This window comes from Bubalus kerabau, chromosome 6, assembly GCF_029407905.1.
Source record: "Bubalus kerabau isolate K-KA32 ecotype Philippines breed swamp buffalo chromosome 6, PCC_UOA_SB_1v2, whole genome shotgun sequence".
Classification (NCBI taxonomy): domain Eukaryota; kingdom Metazoa; phylum Chordata; class Mammalia; order Artiodactyla; family Bovidae; genus Bubalus; species Bubalus kerabau.
In genome coordinates this window covers 42,568,799-42,589,735 of record NC_073629.1, presented here as the reverse complement: position 1 = coordinate 42,589,735, position 20,937 = coordinate 42,568,799, and the positions used below count along the sequence as shown (strand labels likewise).

General features: G+C 38.1%; 1 long non-coding RNA gene across 1 annotated transcript in view; it reads left to right on the top strand.

Moving 5' to 3' along the window:
* Positions 1-20,937, top strand: part of LOC129656123 (uncharacterized) — a 52,457-nt gene that overhangs the window by 21,884 nt on the left and 9,636 nt on the right. The window contains exon 3 of the long non-coding RNA XR_008716206.1: positions 15,896-16,019. This is a non-coding gene — a long non-coding RNA (uncharacterized LOC129656123). The remainder of the gene's footprint in view (positions 1-15,895; positions 16,020-20,937) is intronic.

Sequence of the window (20,937 nt, the reverse complement as noted above, 5' to 3'; positions counted from 1 at the left end):
TGTAGGGAGGAACTAGTGCATACAGCTCTCTTTCAATGTTTAATTGGCTCTTTCTTCAGTGTTTAGTTTTTTTTTTAATTTTTATTTTTTAAATTATGAAAGTATAGCACATTTACAGGAGAGTTGGAAAATACAGAACAAGGTTACAAATAGTTCCACTATATATTACATTTTTTAAGTAGATAATTAAGATTTTTAATTGGAATTTCAATATCAAACTCTCAAAACTAATAGAATGGATATTCAGAGAAGTAGAAGAATATAGAAGACCTGAAAACACTGTGAACCAATTCAACATAATTAAGATCTATAAACTTTCACACAGGAGTAGGATACAAATTCTATTCAAGTTCCCATAGATTGTAAACTAGGAGACACTGGAACATATCTAGGGACATAAAAAAAGGTACAAAAATTTCAAGGTCTAAAAGTATTGAAATCATACAGAGTCTGTTCCTTTATCACTGTGGAATTATATTAGAAATCAATATCAAAAGATATTTGAAAATAACCCACATATTTTCAAGTGCAATGTGATATTTACTAAGACATCTTTGATTTAGCCACCTAAAGCCACAATAAAGTTGGACTGAAAAAAACACAGAGAGAGATTGCAGAGAAGAAAATATTTAAATGAGAAACTAGTATCAAAATGAGATATTAATATTAAATATACTATAAATAAAGTCCTATGTATTTGGAAATTAAATGTCCATTTTTAAATGATAGGTGTTTCTAAGAAGCATAACAAGGAAAATTAGAAAATATTTATAATAGAATAAAAATGAAAAGAGAATTACCAGAATTTGTTTCAGGTACCTGAGGCTGAAGAACGCAACTAAATACAATATGCAATCTTGAATAAGGTATGAAAGCAAATAGTGGACACTAGTATAAAATTTTGTGAAATTTGAACTAAATCTGTACTTTAGTTAATATTATATCACTTGGTAATTTCCTGTTTTTTTTTTTTTTTTTTTTTTTTTTTTTTACAACATAGTGTTGTTTTATATCCTCAGAATTGGATTAGAAATTTTAAGGCTCATTCAAACTTTTAAAAAATCACTAAGATAATATATTTTCTAGACTTTTTAGCAGTAATGCTCGATGCCAAAATACATGGAACTATATGAAAGTTTTGAGTGAATATAAATTAGAAATCTAGCATTCTATTCATACTAAGTCAAACAAGTAGAATCAAAAATGTCATAATTTTTTTAGCTAGTCAAAATGCATAAGTTTTCTGAAATATACATATTGTATTATACATATTACTTGTGTGTACACGCACACAGAGAAGTTTTTCTACTATGTTTGATAAAGGCTTGAGAAAAAACAACAGTGACAACAACAAAAAGAGACTGAGGAATTGGAAAACAAACTAAATGAAATGAGAAAACTGAATACAAAACAGAAAAAGTGAAACATACTAGGTAAAAGCAAAAGATCATCATATAGTCTGGTTGTTTTTAAACATGGCTACTCATTCAAAACACATCTGGGGTTTTAGAGAAGAATAGCAATACCTGTGCATTTCTATTTTTCACAAAGTTGCAAGATAATTCCATTATGCATCTGGATTTTGAAAAGTGATTATTATAAGTTTTTCTATTAAATGGTAGTTTTAGTGATATAGAATTCTGTTAGAGATGTCTGTTGACCAGAATTCTCGAACAGATTTTTCTGTTGACCAATCATGATACAACGGTTCAGTTCAGTTCAGTTCAGTTGCTCAGTCGTGTCTGACTCTTTGCGACCCCATGAATTGCAGCAGGCCAGGCCTCCCTGTCCATCACCATCTCCTGGAGTTCACTCAAACTCACGTCCATTGAGTCGGTGATGCCATCCAACCATGTCATCCTCTGTCATCCCCTTTTTTTCCTGCCCCCAATCCCTCCCAGCATCAGAGTCTTTTCCAATGAGTTAACTCTTCGCATGAGGTGGCCAAAGTACTGGAGTTTCAGCTTTAGAATCATTCTTTCCAAAGAACACCCAGGGCTGATCTCCTTTAGAATGGACTGGTTGGACCTCCTTGCAGTCCAAGGGACTCTCAAGAGTCTTCTCCAACGCCGCAGTTCAAAAGCATCAATTCTTTGGCGCTCAGCTTTCTTCACAGTCCAACTCTCATGTCCGTACATGACCACTGGAAAAACCATAGCCTTGACTAAACGGACCTTTGTTGGCAAAGTAATGTCTCTGCTTTTCAGTATGCTATCTAGGTTGGTCATAACTTTCCTTCCAAGGAGCAAGTGTCTTTTAATTTCATGGCTGCAATCACCATCTGCAGTGATTTTGGAGCCCAAAGAGATAAAGTCTGACACTGTTTCCACTGTTTCCACTCTTTCCCCATCTATTTCCCATGAAGTGATGGGACCAGATGCTATGATCCTAGTTTTCTGAATGTTGAGCTTCAAGCCAACTTTTTCACTCTCCACTTTCACTTTCATCAAGAGGCTTTTGAGTTCCTCTTCACTTTCTGCCATAAGGGTGATGTCAACTGCATATGTGAGGTTATTAAAATTTATCCCGGCAATGTTGATTCTACCTTGTGCTTCTTCCAGCCCAGCGTTTCTCATGGTGTACTCTGCATATAAATTAAATAAGCAGGGTGACAGTATACAACCTTGATGTGATTAAAAGAATAATAGTTATATAATCACAATAGTAAAGATGTTTATCAACTTTCACAACCAATAGCCAGACAAAAAATAAAAGATAATAACAATTGCAAGCCCTAATGGAAACATGATTAATCTAACAATATAAAATAATTACATACAATTTAGGGGAGTTAAGTAGAGTGATGTGCTAAGTGGAAGTGTATACAAGCTCATGTTATCTGCTCAGCCAGTGTTTAGTTTCTTGATCCAACAAAATACATTTCATAATTCACTGGAAACTCATTTGAGTGGAGACCTTGTGGAATCTCTTTTTGTCCGTTTCCAGCCAGGCTTGCTGTTGCTCTGTCAGGCCAGGGCACCCCTTCTGTTTCTTCTTTTTTCAGAATATGTGAAGTCTTTCTAGACCATAGAGTAGAGATCCTGGATTGCTTTAGTTATTTCAGAAGGTTACAGTGTGATTGAAGGATTCTTAAGATGTAACTTTAAATTTATATTCTGGGAAGAAAATTAAAAGAGAAAAATAGCAGTGTCTTCTAAGGTTCTTGTTTACCATATGAGGGGGGTTTCCATCTATTTACTTACCAACATGCCTTATTCACTCTGTTTTTTAGCTTTGCTGCTCATATGCCTCTCTCTAACATGTAGAAGGGAGCTTTAAATTCCTGTATGTAGTCATACTTCAAGGGGAAAAATGCTCTTTTTATCTGGGATAAACTACAAGCTTATTTCCCTAGGCTTATCTTATTAATATTTGATGGCATTTACCTTCAAAGTGACTTTGCACAGTTGCCCAGGAGTGTTTGCACAAAGGAGGCTTTCTAATGCAAATCTGACTGTATTGAAAGTTTAAAAAAATTTGACCCAAATGAGACTGCCTTCAAAGTCATATATTAGCCATCAAAGCACTTATTCATTTTTTCATGCATTGATTTGTTTTTTAATTAAGTGTACGTGATAACTGATTAAACAAATATTTTCTAAATACCCTATGGTGGTTATTAGCACTGCTAAGAGCTTATAATTCAGTAGGGGATGGTGAGATGTTGTAAAAAACCCACAAAATTTAAGAAGATTGTGCTGTTGATAGAAATGCATTATAAAAAGGAAGGAAGAGTGTACCCACCAGCCAGTCTCTGGGGTGGGGGTGGGGGGAGGTTGCCACACACTGCTTCTTAAATGAATCAAAATTACAGTTAAGTATTAACATACAGGACTGTCTTCCAGACTTGTATTCTGCAGGGAAGGAGGCACCTCATGCACTTCAGCAGAGAGATGAATTAAGCTATGGTGAATGGTAGCAGCAGCAAAAGGAAGGTGGATTTTGTCATTCTTTAATGAGCTTTGGACTATTTAAAAAAAAAAGAAAGAAAGAAATTCCAAATTTGAAATACAGCATTTGAAATGCTGTACTGGTCACGATTTTTGTCTAGTGAAAAGTAAGGATTTTTTTAAAGGGTTATAGTATTTGTATAGGAGAAAAAAATATTCAAGATCTATGAAAGGATTTATGTTTTCCCAAGGGAATAAAACATTAAGATTCTTTTTGTCAGTTGAGATGATCATTTTTAGAGTATGGGACCCTAAAGTCCCAAACTTTTAGAGTATGAAGTTCTATTAGTGATTGAAAGACTGATTGCCTTGCCACTGTGGCCCAGCAATGACAATATAAAAGTAAGGAGTTGATGAATGAAATTGGTGAGAATGACATGCTCTTGGAGGACTGAGGAAACAGCAGAGAAGGCAAATGCAGGAGTTGTTGATTAATTGTACTGGAAAAATGAATAAGCTATGAAAAAGTGAAGATGAGGAAGATGGTTTTCTAAGAGGAAGTAATTCCTATACTGAAAAATATTTATTGAGCCGTTATTGTGAGAAAAATGTACAAAATTATGGAGAGGATATAAAGGATCATAAGCTTACAATTTAATAAGGTATAAATCCTATACACGAAAAGGAGAGATAATAATTAAAGATCATTTTAATGATAACTAAAAAAGTTCATAAGGGGATTTCTGTATAAAGATGTGTAAGATTGTCATTTTAAAGACCTAAATATTCAAACTGCCATTGTCAGCTTCTTTCTAACAATCCTTTTAAAGGTGATTATTTTTCTTGCAAAGGAAGTTTGGTTATATAATAAACCACATTCTTAATTTTTTTTGGCATAGTCATTTTTGCTTCATGACATTAAGAGTCCTGAAAACTAATTTAGTTTAACTTGGAGATTTGGTAAGTATATCATATTATCTAGTCGTCACATTCTTAAAGTCAATCATTAGATGTAGTTATGACATTCCTTGATTTCTCTCTTTTTTTTAAATTCACCCACATCTTACAAATCCCATAGTTTTTATTTCCCATAGAATCCTGTACTGCTCCACTTCACTTCATTTCAAACTTTTAGCCTAAGCTACCATCATCATTCATCTCCCCTGGACTATTATTAATATAATAGCTTCCTACTAATAACTTTCATTCTAATCTTGAGCCCTAAATCCAGCCATCCATATGAGTCACTGATCTTTCTGAAAGGGATATTATGTAGTGTCATTCCTCATCTGAAACTCCTCAAGGGCTTCTCAAACTAACCATTGCTCACAGAGCTCTCTGACCTCATCACCTACCACTCCCCTTCCTTCTCCCCACACTCCAGCCACATTAGGTATCCATCTACTTTTCTTGAATTTCAAACACACTTCCTCTCAGAAAATTTGCACATCAGTTCCCTCTGCTCAGAATGCTGATCTCCCAGGTTTTCATGTCTGGTAACTATCATTCAGATCTCAGCTACAACTCATCTCCTCACAGGGGATTTTCCCTGTATGTGTTGTTACTCAATCATGTATGACTCTTTGCAACCACATGGACTGTAGCCCACCAGGCTCCTCTGTCCATGGGATTCTCCAGGTAAGAATAGTGGAGTGGGTTGCCTTTCCCTTCTTCAGGGGATCTGCCTGATCCAGCGATCGAACCTGGGTCTCCTGCATTGTAGGCAGATTCTTTACCATCTGAGCCACCAGAGAAACTGGATTTCCCTGATCTGCTCATGTTCTAATATAGTATATTTTGCATTTTACTCATATTTCATTATCTCTTTCTGAAATTATCTCATTCATTTGCTTACTTTATTATCTTTGTCTCCAATTAGAACATCAGATTTCTTTCTCTTTCTTCATGGCTTTATCTCTAGAACTTAGAACAATATTTCTGTCTTGGTGAACACCATCATCAATGAATGCTGAGTTACAGTTCAGGTATTTTCTCCCTACCCATCTTCTACACAGGGAGGAAAATTTACAGTTGTGTCTTGATTTCTAAGGGTTAATAAGGAGAGTTAGTTTCACCAGAATTACAGTTTAACACACTCCTAAACTTGCCATGGAGTAAAACGTCTGTTACAGTCTTGTGGAAATCTGAGTTTATGTTTCTGAAATTCAGTGTCCATAAGATGGAACTCATCCATTGGTGGTAAATTTAAAATAGCCTTCCAAAGCAATAAGAAAACAGGAAATGCAAGAGACAGTTCCTAATAAGTTGTAAATGTTTCTAATACAATGTGCTCAGACACTCAGTCCTGTCCAGACTCTTTGTGATACCATAGACTATAGACTGCCAGGCCCCTCTGTCCATGTAATTCTCCCTGCAAGATTACTGGCATGAGTTGCCATGCCCTCCTCACTAGCGCCAGCTGGTAAGTGAGTTAAAATGGCAGAGTAGAAGGATGTACACTCAGTGCACTCATCTTCTCCTGCAAGAACTCCAAAATTGCAACTCACTGCTGAACACCATCGACAGGAGAATGTTAAATCCCACCAAATAAAGATTCCCCATGGCCAAGAGCAAAGGCAAATCCCCAACAATATGGTAGGAGAGGGGAAATTTCATGTAGTATCAAACCAATATCTTCCAGAGATGCTCAGAGGGCTCAAACAAAACCTTGTGCATACCAGGACTCAGAGACCACAGAAACTGAGCCAGACCTGTCTTTGAGTGTTTGAATGTCTCCAGCAGCAGAGGCAAGGGTCAGCAGTGACCTGCCGTGTGTCAGGGGCTCTGACTGCAGCAGACGTGGGAAGCACAGCATGTGACACAAGTCCTCTTAGAGGAGGTCACCATTAGCCCCAACACAGAGCCACAGAGCTGACAACCCACAAACTGGAGGAAAATATACCAAAGAGGTTCTTGCACTGTTATGAAAGGTCTAGGACCCACAACAAATTTCCCAACCCGGGGATCCAGCAAAGGGACTGAGAACCCCCAGGGAATTTCAGTTTGGAGGCGAGTGGGATTTGACTACAGAACTTCCACAAGACTGGAGAAATAGACTCCTGGTGGGCACAAACAAAACCTTGTGCACACCAGGACCCAGGAGAAAGGAGTAGCGACCCCACAAGAGACTGAGCCAGACTTGCTTGTGAGTGTCCAGAAGTCTCTGGTGGAGGCATGAGTGGACAGTGGCCTGCTGTGGGCACTGAACACAACAGCGCTGGCATAAGCCCTTTTGAAGGAGGTCACCGTTACTGCCATTACCTCTACCATAGTTTGGCCTCAGGCCAAACAACAGGGAAGGAAGACAGCCTTGCCAATGGGAAAAAAATTGGATTAAAGATTTAGTGAGCATGGCCCCACCCATCAGAACAAGACCCAGATTCCTCCACAGCCAGTCCCTCCCATGAGGAAGCCTCCATAAACCTCTTATCCTTATCTTTCCAGGGCAGACAGAATGAAAACCACAATCACAGAAAACTAATCAAACTGATCACATGGATCATAGCCTTGTCTACTCAATGAAACTATGAGCCATGCCATGTAGGGCCCACCAGGAAGAACGGGTCATGGTGGAGAATTCTGACAAAACGTGATCCACTAGAGAAAGGAATAGCAAACCACTTAATTATTCTTGCCTGAAAGATGAACTCCCCAGGTCAGTAGGTGACCATGATGCTACTGGAGAAGAGTGGAGAAATAACTCCAGAAAGAAAAAGAGACAAAGCCAAAGCAAATACAGTGTCCGGTTGTGGATGTGAATTGTGATAGAAGTAAAGTCCAATGCTGTAAAGAACAATATTGCATAGGAACCTGGAATGTTAGGTCCATGAGTCAAGGTAAATTGGAAGTGGTCAAACAGGATATGGCAAGAGTAAACACTGGCATTTTAGGAAGCAGTGAACTAAAATCATGGCATCTGGTCCCATCACTTCATGGGAAATAGATGGGGAAACCATAGAAACGGTGACATGCTTTATCTTGGGGGTCCCCAAAATCACTGCAGATGGTGACTGCAGCCATGAAATTAAAAGACACTTGCTCCTTGGAAGAAAAGTTATGACCAACCTAGAGAGCATATTAAAAAGCAGAGCCATTACTTTGCCAACAAAGGTCCATCCAGTCAAAGCTATTTTTTTTTCAGTAGTCATGTATGGATGTGAGAGTTGGACTATAAAGAAAGCTGAGCGCCAAAGAATTGATGCTTTTGAACTGTGGTGTTGGAGAAGACTCTTGAGAGTCCCTTGGACTGCAAGGAGATCCAGCCAGTCCATCCTAAAGGGGGTAAGTCCTGAATATTCATTGCAAGGACTGATGCTGAAGCTGAAACTCCAATACTTTGGCCATCTGATGCGAAAACTGACTAATTTGAAAAGACCCTAATGCTGGGAAAGATTGAAGGTGGGAAGAAAAGGGGCTGACAGAGGATGAGATGGTTGGATGGCATTACCAACTCAATGGACATGAGTTTGAGTAAGTTCTGGGAGTTGGTGATGGACAGGGAGGCCTGGCATGCAGCAGTCCATGGTATCACAAAGAGATGGACACGACTGAGTGACAGAACAGAACTGAACTAAAATAGACTCGAATGGGCAAATTTAACTCAGATGACCATTATAGCTACTACTGTGGGCAAATATCCCTTAGAAGAAATGGAATAGCTCTCTTAGTCAACAAAAGAGTCCAAAAACTAACACCAAAAAAGAGGCCCTTTCCATCATAGGGAATTGTGTTAGTCGCTCAGTTGTGCCGGACTCTTTGCGACCCCATGGACTGCAGCCCACCAGGCTCCTCTGTCCATGGGATTTTCCAGGCAAGGATACTGGAGTGGGTTGCCATTTCCTTTTCCAGGGGATCTTCCTGGCCCAGAGATAGAACCTCAGTCTTTTGCACTGCAGGCAGATTCATTACCAACTAAGCTACAAAGGAAGCCCTCATCACAGGGAACTGAAATGCAAAAGTAGGAAGTCGAGAGATACCTGGAGTAATAGGCAAGCTTGGCCTTGGAGTACAGAATGAAGCAGGGCAAAAGCTAACAGAGTTTTGCCAAGAGAATGCACTGGTCATAGCAAACAACCTCTTCCAACAACACAAGAGAAGATTCTACACATGGACATCACCAGATGGCCAATATGAAATCTGATTGATTATATTCTTTGTAGCTGAAGATGGAGAAGCTATATCCAGTCAGCAAAAACAAGATAAGGAGCTGACTATGGCTCAGATCATGAAGCTTATTGCCAAATTCGACTTAAACTGAAGAAAGTAGGGAAAACCAGTAGACCATTCAGGTATGACCTAAATAAAATCCCTTACAATTATACAGTAGAAGTGACAAATAGAATCAAGAGATTAGATATGATAGACAGAGTCCCTAGAGAACTATGGATGGAAGTTCAGAACAGTGATCATGAGAAGAGGTGCATGACAAGAGACAGTGATCAAGACCATCCCCAAGAAAAAGAAATGCAAAAAGTAAAATGGTTGTCTTAGGAGGCCTTACAAATACCTGAGAGAAGAAGGGAAGAGAAAGGCAAAGGAGAAAAGGAAAGATATACCCAACTGAATGCAGAGTTCCAAAAAATAGCAAGGAGAGATAAGAAAGCCTTCCTCAGTAATCAAATCAAAGATATAGAGGAAAACAATAAAATGGAAAAGACTAGAGATCTCTTCAAGAAAATTACCAAGGGAACATTGCATGCAAAGATGGGCACAATAAAGGACAGAAACGGTATGGACTTAACAGAAGCAGAAGATATTAAGAAGAGGTGGCAAGAATACACAGAAGAACTATATATAAAAAAGATTGTAATGACCCAGATAACCATCATGGTATGATCACTCACCTAGAGCCAGACAACCTGGAATGCAAAGTCAAGTGGGCCTTAGGAACCATCTAGTGGAGGTGATGAAATTCCAGTTGAGATATGCTAAAAGATGATGCTGTTAAAGTGTTGCACTCAAAATGCCAGCAAAATTAGAAAACTCTGCAGTGGGCACAGGATTGGAAAAGGTCAGTTTTCATTTAAATCCCAAAGAAGGGCAATGTCAAAGAATGTTCAAACAACTTCACAATTGCACTCATCTCACATGCTAGCAAAAATAATGCTCAAAATTCTCCAAGCCAGACTTAAACAGTAGGTGAACTGAGAACTTCCAAATGTCCAAGCTGGATTTAGAAAAGGCAGAGGAACCAGAGATCAAATTGCCAACATCTGTTGGATCATCAAAAAAGCAAGAGAGTTCCAGAAAAACATCTACTTCTGCTCTATTGACTACACCAAAGCCTTTGACTGTGTGGATCACAACTAACTATGGAAAATTCTTCAAGAGATGGGAATACCATACCTCCTTACTACCTCCTGAGAAATCTGTATACAGGTCAAGAAGCAAAAGTTAGAACTGGACATGGAACGATGGGCTGATTCCAAATTGGGAAAGGAGTACGTCAAGGCTGGATATTGTCACCCTGCTTATTTAACTTATACACAGAGTACATCATGTGAAATGCTGGGCTGGATGAAGCACAAGCTGGAATCAAGATTGCTGGGAGAAATATCAATAACCTCAGGTATGCAGATGACACTACCCTAATGGAAGAAAGCAAAGAGGAACTAAAGAGCTTCTTGATGAAAGTGAAAGAGGAGAGTGAAAAAATTGGCTTAAAACTCAACATTCAGAAAACTAAGATCATGGTATCTGGTTCCATCACTTCATGGCCAATAATTGGGGAAATTATGGAAACAGTGATAGAATTTATTTTCGTGGGCTCCAAAATGACTGCAGATGGTGACTGTAGCCATGAAATTGAAAGACATTTGCTCCTTGAAAAAAAAGTTATGACAACCCTAGACAGCTTATTAAAAAGCAAAGACATTACTTTGCCGCCAGGTCAGTCTAGTCAGTTCTATGTTTTTTTCAGTGGTCATATATGGATATGAAAGTTTGACCATAAAGAAAGCTGAGCACCAAAGAATTCATCTTTTGAACTGTGGTGTTGGAGAAAACTCTTGAGAGTCCCTTGGACTGCAAAATCAAGCCCATCAATCCTAAAGGGAATCAGTTCTGAATATTGATTGGAAGGACTGATGTTGAAGCTGAAGCTCCAATACTTGGGCCACATGATTCGAAGAAAGGACTCCTTAGAAGAGCCCCTGATGCTGGGAAAGATTGAAGGCAGGAGGAGAAAGGGATGACAGAGGATGAGATGGTTGGCTGATATCACCGAGCAAGTTCTGGGAGTTGGTGATGTACAGGGAAGCCTGGGGTGGTACAGTCCATAGGGTCACAAAGAGTTGGCCATGCTTGAGTGATTGAACTGACTGACTGATCAGCTGGTAAGCTCTCTAATACAATATGAAACTCTAAAATAATGAAAATGAATTAGTAAACATCTAACCCCTAAGAGTCTTCTATGTTATGCAGGATATGCAACACATACGAACTTAATTATATATATATTTTTTTCTAAAGTAACTTTATTAGATTTAATATGAAAGCCAACTGTGAATTGAAAGTGCAGTATAAGAACATTTTTGCTTATTCTGAAAGCAATTTTGAATTTTATTTACATCTATAATGAAATACATTGTATTTAAATCTAAAATGATCACTTGTTTGATTACCCTCATTTCTGCTGGGTACTCTGGGGGTCTGTTAAAGCCCTGTTGACCATTGTGGTATCTATCATGAGCTTCTTTGGGCAGGTAGTAGAAACTTGGATCAACTTCACTGAAAAGGAAATTTGTTAGTCACAAAACTAGAAATTTCAGGAGAGTTGCATGAATATTTCTATCTCTGTTCACCTCTTAGTTATATTTGTCTCTGCTTTCCATTAATCTCAGCATCCTTATCGTCTACTGATGATGGGCTCCTTCTAGTCAGTTAATAAAGGCTGAAGCTCCTCAGGGAGATATTCTCCTAGTATCATGACCCTAACAGAAAGAAAAGTTCTAGCTTATTCCCATAACTTATTCATTCAATTGCCTGACATTCATTTAGCTAATGTTTATTGAGCCTCATTTCTGTCAGGCTAAATTCTCAAAGACTCCTAATTTTTAGAGCCCTTGTTTGGACAATGTACCTCTTCCTAGCCAGAGGAATAGGGTATGTTGATAGGCCATATTATGCCAAATGCCTCTATCTTGCCTGAGAAAATAAAGTATTGCTATTTATATGATTCATAAAAAACAAAAGCATGTTGTTCCCAGTTTTAGAAAGATAGGCAATGTGCTGGGCAGACACAAACTCATAGCTACTATTGTTGTTATTTAGTTGCTCAGTCGTGTCCAACTCTTTGAGATTCCATGGACTGCATGCCAGGCTTCCCTGTCCTTCACTATCTCCCAGAGTTTGCTCACACTCATGTCCATTGAATCAATGCTGCCATTCAACCATCTGACCCTCTGCTGTCCCCTTCTCCTATCTTCAATCTTTCCCAACATCAAGGTCTTTTCAAATGAGTTGACTCTTCACATCAAGTGGCCAGAGTATTGGAACTTCAGCCTCACCATCAGTTCTTCCAATGAGTATTCAGGGTTGATTTTCTTTAGGATTGACTGGTTTGATATCCTTGCAGTTCAAGGGACTCTCAAGAGTATTCTCCAGCACCACAGCTCAAAAGCATCAATTTTTCAGTGCTCAGCCTTCTTTATGGTTCAACTCTCACATCCATACATGACTACTGGAGAAACCATAGCTTTGACTAGATGTACTTTTTTGGCAAAGTGATGCCTCTGCTTTTTAATTATGCTGTCTAGGTTTGTCATAGCTTTTCTTCCAAGAAGCAAGCATGTTTTAATATGAGATGTGGCTAAAACTGAGAGATTTTTTTAACTTTAGAGGGTACAAATTTTTGTATAATTAAAAAAAAAGAAATTCTCAAGCTAAAGAAAATATTAATTTTGTCCATTTTAATGCCATTATAGTTCTGAAGACCTGCCTCTTGAGAAATCTGTGTGTAGGTCAGGAAGCAACAGTTAGAACTGGACATGGAACAACAGACTGGTTCCAAATAGGGAAAGGAGTACATCGAGGCTGTACCTTGTCATCCTGCTTATTTAACTTATATGCAGAGAACATCATGAGAAATGCTGGGCTTGATGAAGCACAAGCTGGAATCAAGATTGCTGGGAGAAATATCCATAACCTCAGATACGCAGATGACACCACCCTTATGGCAGGAAGCGAAGAAAAACTAAAGAGCTTCCTGATGAAAGTGAAAGAGGAAAGTGAAAAAGTTGGTTTAAAAGTCAACATTCATAAAATTAAGGTCATGACACCTGGTCCCATGACTTCATGGCAAATAGATGGGAAAACAGTGGAAACAGTGACATACTTTATTTTTTTTGGCCTCAAAATCACTGCAGATGGTGACTGCAGCCATGAAATTAAAAGATCCTTGCTCCTTGGAAGGAAAGTTATGACCAACCTAGACAGCATATTAAAAAGCAGAGACATTACTTTGTCAACAAAGGTCCATCTAGTCAAAGCTATGGTTTTTCCAGTAGTCGCATATGCAGATAAGAGTTGGATTATAAAGAAAGCTGAGCACCGAAGAATTGATGCTTTTGAAGTGTGGTGTTGGAGAAGACTCTTGAGAGTCCTTTGTACTGCAAGGAGATCCAACCAGTCTATCCTAAAGGAAATCAGTCCTGAATATTCATTGGAAGGACTGATGCTGAAGCTGAAACTCCAATACTTTGGCCACCTGATGCAAAGAACTGACTCATTGGAAAAGATCCTGATGCTGGAAAAGATTGAAGGTGGGAGGAGAAGAGGATGAGAGAGGATGAGATGGTTAGAAGGCATCACTGTCTCAATGGACATGAGTTTGAGTAAACTCCAGGAGGTGGTGATGGACAGGAAGGCCTGGCATGCCTGGCATGTGACCATGGGGTCACAAAGAGTTGGACATGACTGAGCGACTGAACTGAACTGAACTGAACTGATAATTCTAAATTGAGATGAATATTCCTGTTTCCAACAATTCTTCAAGAAAATTTCTCTTCTAACCATTCATGACCCTAATGCAGAATTTTATATATTAATGGATAAGTTCTTCCTTATTCCTACAGTCTTCTCTTGATTACCTCATTAGTTTAGATTCTATCTGAAAAGTAGGTTTCTCCTTTCTTTCTTGTTTTCTACAACAAATAAGTATTGACTACCAGCTATAAACCAAGCACTTGGATAAATTATAGGAATGCACATTTTGTTCAGTAAGGTACATGGTTGCTTGTTACTAACTAGACTTTCTCCTTTCCCAGCACCCACACCTCCCTCCTTCTCCACTGGATTTGTGTATGACAAGATTTTATGTGGCACAAATTTCAAACTCATTTGCTAATACCCAGTGATTCACTTCACTGAACTTATTATCATCTTTTAAAATTTCTATCACACTTATTTGAAAAGATCTACCTTTAGATAAGCTTGTGGATAGTTTTTATCACCTCGTGTTTTTACACTTCACACCTCTCTGATATTTTATGATTTCATCCTCTATTCACTTCTCTGACATTGCTGGCCACTACTATTCATGTTTATAATGTATTAGTTTTGAACATTTCTTAATGAATGAACATCTCTTTGGTTTCTGTTGGTCCTTTGGAAGAGATCAATTGGCATTCTTATAGGCCAATAGTTTTTTTTGTTGTTGTTTTTCTTGTTAAAGATGTTCAAAAGGATAACCTTGGTGACACTGAAGTGGTATATATAGCTGGAAATTTTGACTGTGACAAAATCAACAATATTGTGGTGGTGAGTGCAATTCTCATTTACTTACTTCAGTAATACTTTGTTTTTAACTTTTCACCCTAGTTTTCCTTTTGGGCACTGAAGAAAATGAGTTTCTTTATATTTTAGTGGCATCTTCATAACATAACAAGGCTTCCCTTGTGGCTCAGCTGGTGAAGAATCCACCTGCAATGCAGGAGACCTAGGTTTGATCCCTGGGCTGGGAAGATACCCTGGAGAAGGGAAAGAATACCCACTCTGGCCAGGAGAATTCCATGGACTGTATAGTCCATGGGGTTGCAAAGAGTTGGACATGACTGAGCAACTTTCACTTCACTTCACTTTATAACATAACCTCACTGTTCTCTTTATCTTTCTAAGAACAGGCTATTTTCTTCTATGAGACTTTGAATAGGAGCATGATATTTCTCATAAGCAAGATGGTTCATTTCAAAGCTGGATAGTCATTTAATCTCTTTAATCTTGTCTTCACAAATACCAACTAACATGTGAGGATTTCCCTAATTTACTTAATAAATGAAGAATAAATAGCAGAAGCAGATTATTTCAGAATCTAATTACATGACTGGTTATTCTGACCAGTAAAATGGATCACAGCATGTTCAGAACAGGCTGATGTTTTCCTGTTGCTTGTCATTATGAAACTTGACAGCAGCAAAACAAGGGCTCATTTTTACTCTGCCAAAGATTTTTTTCACCAGATGAATACAGACCCACCCACTGCCCTTGATCTTGGATATTATAACATATAATGGTCCATTTATTGAAAGATAAACAATGATCGCTTTTCCTGTCTTGGCTTTATATTGACCTAGTTACATTTTTAAATTACTTTCAACATGTATTGTCAATATCAGGAGTTTTGGTGTCAGTTTTAAGTCATGCAACACTGGACAACCCACTTAACCTCTATGACTCAATAGTGGAGCCAAACTGAAGAATATCTAAGGTTCATTGATGCTGAAAGTTCTATAAATTAACAATACCTAGGCTATATAATTGAAGAAGGAAAATCCCATGGACAGGGGAGCCTGGCGGGCTACAGTTCATGGAGTCAGACGTGACTGAGCAAAGAGTCAGCAAAGAGTCAGACGTGACTGAACGACTGAACACACAGGCTATATAAAACATATTATCTTGTGCTGCTCTCAACTCACTATTCTATTGTAATTATCTTTATCACCTTATCTTACTAGTACATTTACAAAAGGCCTATACTATTTCTCTGTTCTTTTATGTTCTTCCACCAGAGATTTGCACATAGGACACAGCAAGTGTTTTTGAATGAAGATGACTTGTTAATAATATTGAAGATGGATACGGTTTACTGATTCAGTCCTATTTGTGAAGACTTAGGGATGGGGGAGGATGAAGGTAAGATTTTTATCATTCTTACTATTTATCCTTTATGTAGCAGATTCTGCTTGTTTTCTGCTATACACAGATACAAACTCTACCCAATAAGGCTGAGCATTGTTAACACCCAAGACTCTATCCTGGGGCTTATTTCTGGCTGTTAGAAAACACTTGGACTCCAATGAGAGAATACAGTTCCAGAAACCACCTTCAACCAGTGACAGAAGTGGTGGAACATTCCTACATCATAAGGTAGTGTGGTGCTAGAGGACAGTGTCTATTCAAATTTCTAAACTCTATTTTCACTGTCATTTTGCCAGCAAGTCTACCACATTCCAGAGTGTTTGATTTAACTCTCATTGGCTTTGAAGCAGAATGGGGTCCAATAGTTTATTTATTCTCACTTTAGTCAATATTAGCATAAATAGATTTTTTTGTCTGCATTTCCTCAGCTAGAATCATTAAGGCAAATGTGGGGCTTCAATAGTGAGATGGGACAAAGAGAAGAAAATAGCAGTTTGAAAACTAAGAAGGCTTCAGGGAAAAAGCAAATAGTTTGGGGGCTTGAATAAGAATCTTCAAGCGGTTTCTGTGTAGTTTGATGGACATCAGGAACATGACAGGTATGATAAATAAATCCTAGGATGAAGTACACATTAGATTTTCAATAAATGAAATAATGAATAAGTGTATAAAGTAGAAAGGAAGTTGTAAATACCAGAAGTATGTTTCTTTGTTTATTTTGAAAAAAGACATGCATCTTTTTTTTTTTTTGAGGAGAGAATATTGTATTAATTTTATGAAAAGGAGAGTTTTCTTATTTTGGGCAATTACTGACCTGAAATTGATTCATTAATTAAATATCAAATTGAGTTGTATATGCTTGTTATTTTCCTTTAGAAGTCTTAGAAGTTTAATAATTTGGAATAGGAAAATAAATAAGGCCAATATTGTCTTTTAATACAGTTTATGTAAAAGCTCCTTCACACTTAACTTTTTCCTAATGGTGGCTATTTGCTCTATTTTTACATAATTAATTCATGATGTATGATTTTATGTGAATTTAACATTTAGCAATAAAAATAATCTTTTACTTCATGTTATCCCTCTTGATTTATGAATTCATGGGTATACTAAATAAACATGCATTTAGGCATTCTTGAAATATATGGAAGTTTCCAGATTGTAAATGAAAGCACAATTTTCTGTTCCACACCTTAGCACACATTACAGTTTCCTAAAAAGAAACTTAAAGGTCGGATTAAAAGTGCTATCTCCTTGTTATATCCAGATGTTTATACTTAACTAATGTGTTGATATGTTCTGTTCACATGATATCTGTTTATACCATCTCTTAGGTTCTCTTTGATGATGAAGTGCATGAGCAAGTACCATTAAAAATGCAATTAGAAGACAGATGCTATCATAAAGTGCTAATAACCAAATTGAATGGAATCTTGTTATTATAGGATGTATGCAGTTAAATATTGACTTATATTATATTGGGTTCACCATTTATTTAGGAGTTGAAAACTCCAGATGGAACACATTTCATCTTGATATTGTAAATGGTGATTAATCCATAGAGACAATGAGGAAGATAAAAAACTTAGGAGTGCAAATAATGGAAATACAAAGGAAGACTACTAATGTGGGCATATGAGCTGCTTATGCGATACCTGAGTCAGGAAGATCCCCCAGAGAAGGGAATGGCAACCCAATCCAGTATTCTTGCCTGGAAAATTCCATGGATAGAGAAACCTGCCAGGCTACAGTCCATGGCCAGTCCATGGAGCTGTAGAGTCGGACACAACTGTCGACTAACACTTTCACTTTCACTTTATATGAATTAGATAAATCTGTGAGTCAAATAACCTGAGACAAATAGGAATTTGGAATAAAAAGAATTATGAACTAAGTGTTCATTGGTAACATTTGTCACATTGTTTCTGTTTGTGGCAACCAATTAAAAGCTGCCACTTTCCATAGATAAAGTCACCTAACAAAGCAATAGTCCTTAACAAAAGTTCTGAACAAACAGCAGTCTTACCCTAATACCTACAAAAATCAGTTAAACAATGTGTTTGAGGTACTACAAGCTTCTTGAAAGTCTGATTGTGTAGATGATTTCATTGTTTTCTGTTTATATGAATTACTTTTTAAAAGATATCTATGAACACTTCCATCAGGCATTTATCAAAGTGAATGAACTCTGTTGACATAAAAAGCACTCAGGAAGCCTTGGTAGTATCTTCTGTAGTCTAAGACTACCTCGATAGAAGCAAGACTCAGACTTACTTCTTACAGGGAGAGCTACTCCCACCCTAAAGTGTTGATATTGGTTCTTGGTCTCATCTTTCTCAGAATGGACTCATGTGATATGAGTCCTACATCAAGTGACTATTACCTTCTCCAGGCCTCTTGATCTTAAGGTATTATACATGGAACACTGATTCTTGTCTTTTTACTAAACCTAATGTGTAGCTTCTCTATGGCATGTGATTTCCCCTGGTGCCTGTCTGTAACTCATCTTGGCTCAGTTTCTATGATCCCTCATCTCCTTGTGGGGCTTCCTCTCCTCTTTATTCATTTAGCAAGTAATTAAAGAGTGGCTACTACATGTAAGGCACTGTACTAGATTCTGTGGCGTGTGTGTGTGTGTGTGTGTGTGTTCAGCTGCTCAGTCATGTCTGACTCTTTGCGATCCCAGGGACTGTAGCTTGCCAGGCTTCTCTGTACACAGGATTCTTCAGGCAAGAATACTGGAAGGGGTTTCCATGCCCTCCTATAGAGATTCTATGGAAATGGCAATAAAAGTCTCCCAAAATGCTTGTTCACAGAGTTTGCCCTCTAGTATAGTGGAGAAGGGCAGATATTAGATGAATAAATGTGTTACATACCAGTTTGATAACTGCATGGAAAAAAAAATGAAACAAAGACAAACTTGTTGTTGTTCAGTCACCCAGTCATGTCCAATTCTTTGTGACCCCATGGACTTCAGCACACCAGGCCTCCCTGTCCCCTACCATGTCTAGAAGTTTGCTCAAGTTCATATCCATTGCATCAGTGATGCCATCCAGCCGTCTCATCCTCTGATGCCCTCTTCTTCTGCCCTCAAACTTTCCCGGCATCAGGGACTTTTCCAAAGAGTTGGCTGTTCCCATCAGGTGACCAAAGCATTAGAGTTTCAGCTTACCTACACTAAACTTACCTAGAGTAGTTAGGGAAGTCCTCTCTGATGTGGTTGCATTTGAACAAAGCCTGAAAAAGGTGAGAATGAGACGCATTTCAAAATCTGGGGGAGGAAGTTTGCAGGTGAAACAACAATAAGAGACAATGCCTTGAAGTAGATGTATGATTGGGGAGCTCAAGGAACCTGGAGCAGTGAGTGAGAAAAATAGTAAATGAAGACAAAACAGTGGAGTACAAATTATATAGGCTCTTGTTGTTCAATGAGTTCTGAATGAGATGGGAAGTTACAGAAAGTTTTTGAGTAAAATCACAGAAGCCCCCTTATGTTCCCTTGCAATCATTGCTCTAAGAGTAATCTCCTCTACTTTTAACACCATAGATTAGTTTGACTTGAACTTTATACAAATGAAATTGTGTGGTAGAGTCTCTTGATTATCTAACTTACTTTATTCAACTCATAGTTGATAGATTTATCCTTATTGTTAGATATAGTTGTAATTTACTCTTCATTGTACCAACTTTCACTGTAAAAATATGACACTAAGCATTTTAGTAATAACTGACATTTAAATTGGTTTGGCTGTCATGGACAGTGTTGTTTTGAACTTTTTTTTTTACACTTCTTTGTTTTGTTTTTAATATTTGTTTGTTTGACTGCACTCTTAGTTGCGACACACAGGGTCTGCATTATAGCATGAGGGATCTGTTTAGCTGTTACATGGGAACTCATAGTTGTGGCATGTGAGTTCTAGTTGCCTGACCAGGGATCGAATCTGGGCTCCCTGCATTGGTGGTGTAGAGTTTTAGCTGCTGGACCATCAGGGAAGTCTGATTTTTATGTTTTTTGAATGAACACAAGCATACTTTTTTTTTTTTTTTGGTCATCTGCAAACACATGGAAATGCTGGGTCAGACATTATGCATATATTCAACTTTAATAAGTGCTACCAAAGTAGTTTCCAAGATGGTTATAAAAATGTATACTTCCATCAGCAGTGTTCAAGAGTGCTAGCTGTCTTGATTCTCATGCTTTTATGTAGTCTACCACCCGCCTCGTGTGAGTATGTTGGACCCAGTGACTTGCTTTTAATGTATAGAATATGACAAAAATGACAGAATGCTACATCTGAGATTAGGTTGTAATGACTGTGAGTTTGAATGCTTTGCTGGCATTCTTGCCACTTTGCTTGCTTCCTCCAATGAAGCCAGCTATGTTGTGCCCTGCACTATGGAGAGGCTTCCTGAGTAAGAATTAAGAGACTCAAGGCTTCAGTCCAACAGCCAACTAGGAAATGAATGCTGCCAACAACCACCGGGGTGAGCTTGGAAGCAGATTTCACCTTCAGTTGACTTTTATTTAAAATGACTACAATTGTGTGAGAGACTAAGAGTTAGAAGACCCAACACAGTACACAGCTTCTTGATCCACAATAATAATAAATGTATGTGGCATAAATGTATAATATAAAATGTATGTTGTTTTCTGTCATTAAGTTTTTGGGTAATTTGTTATATGGCAAGAGATAATTAATAGGATTTCCCAAGTGGCACAGTGGTAAAGAATCCACCTGCCAATGCAGGAGACTCAGAAGATGCGGGTTCGATCCCTGGGTGGGAAGAGCCTGTGGAGGAGGGAATGGCAACCCACTCCAGTACTCTTGCCTGGAGAATCCCACAGACTGAGGAACCTGACAGGCTACAGCACATGGGATCACAAAGAGCAGGACATGACTAAGCATGCAAA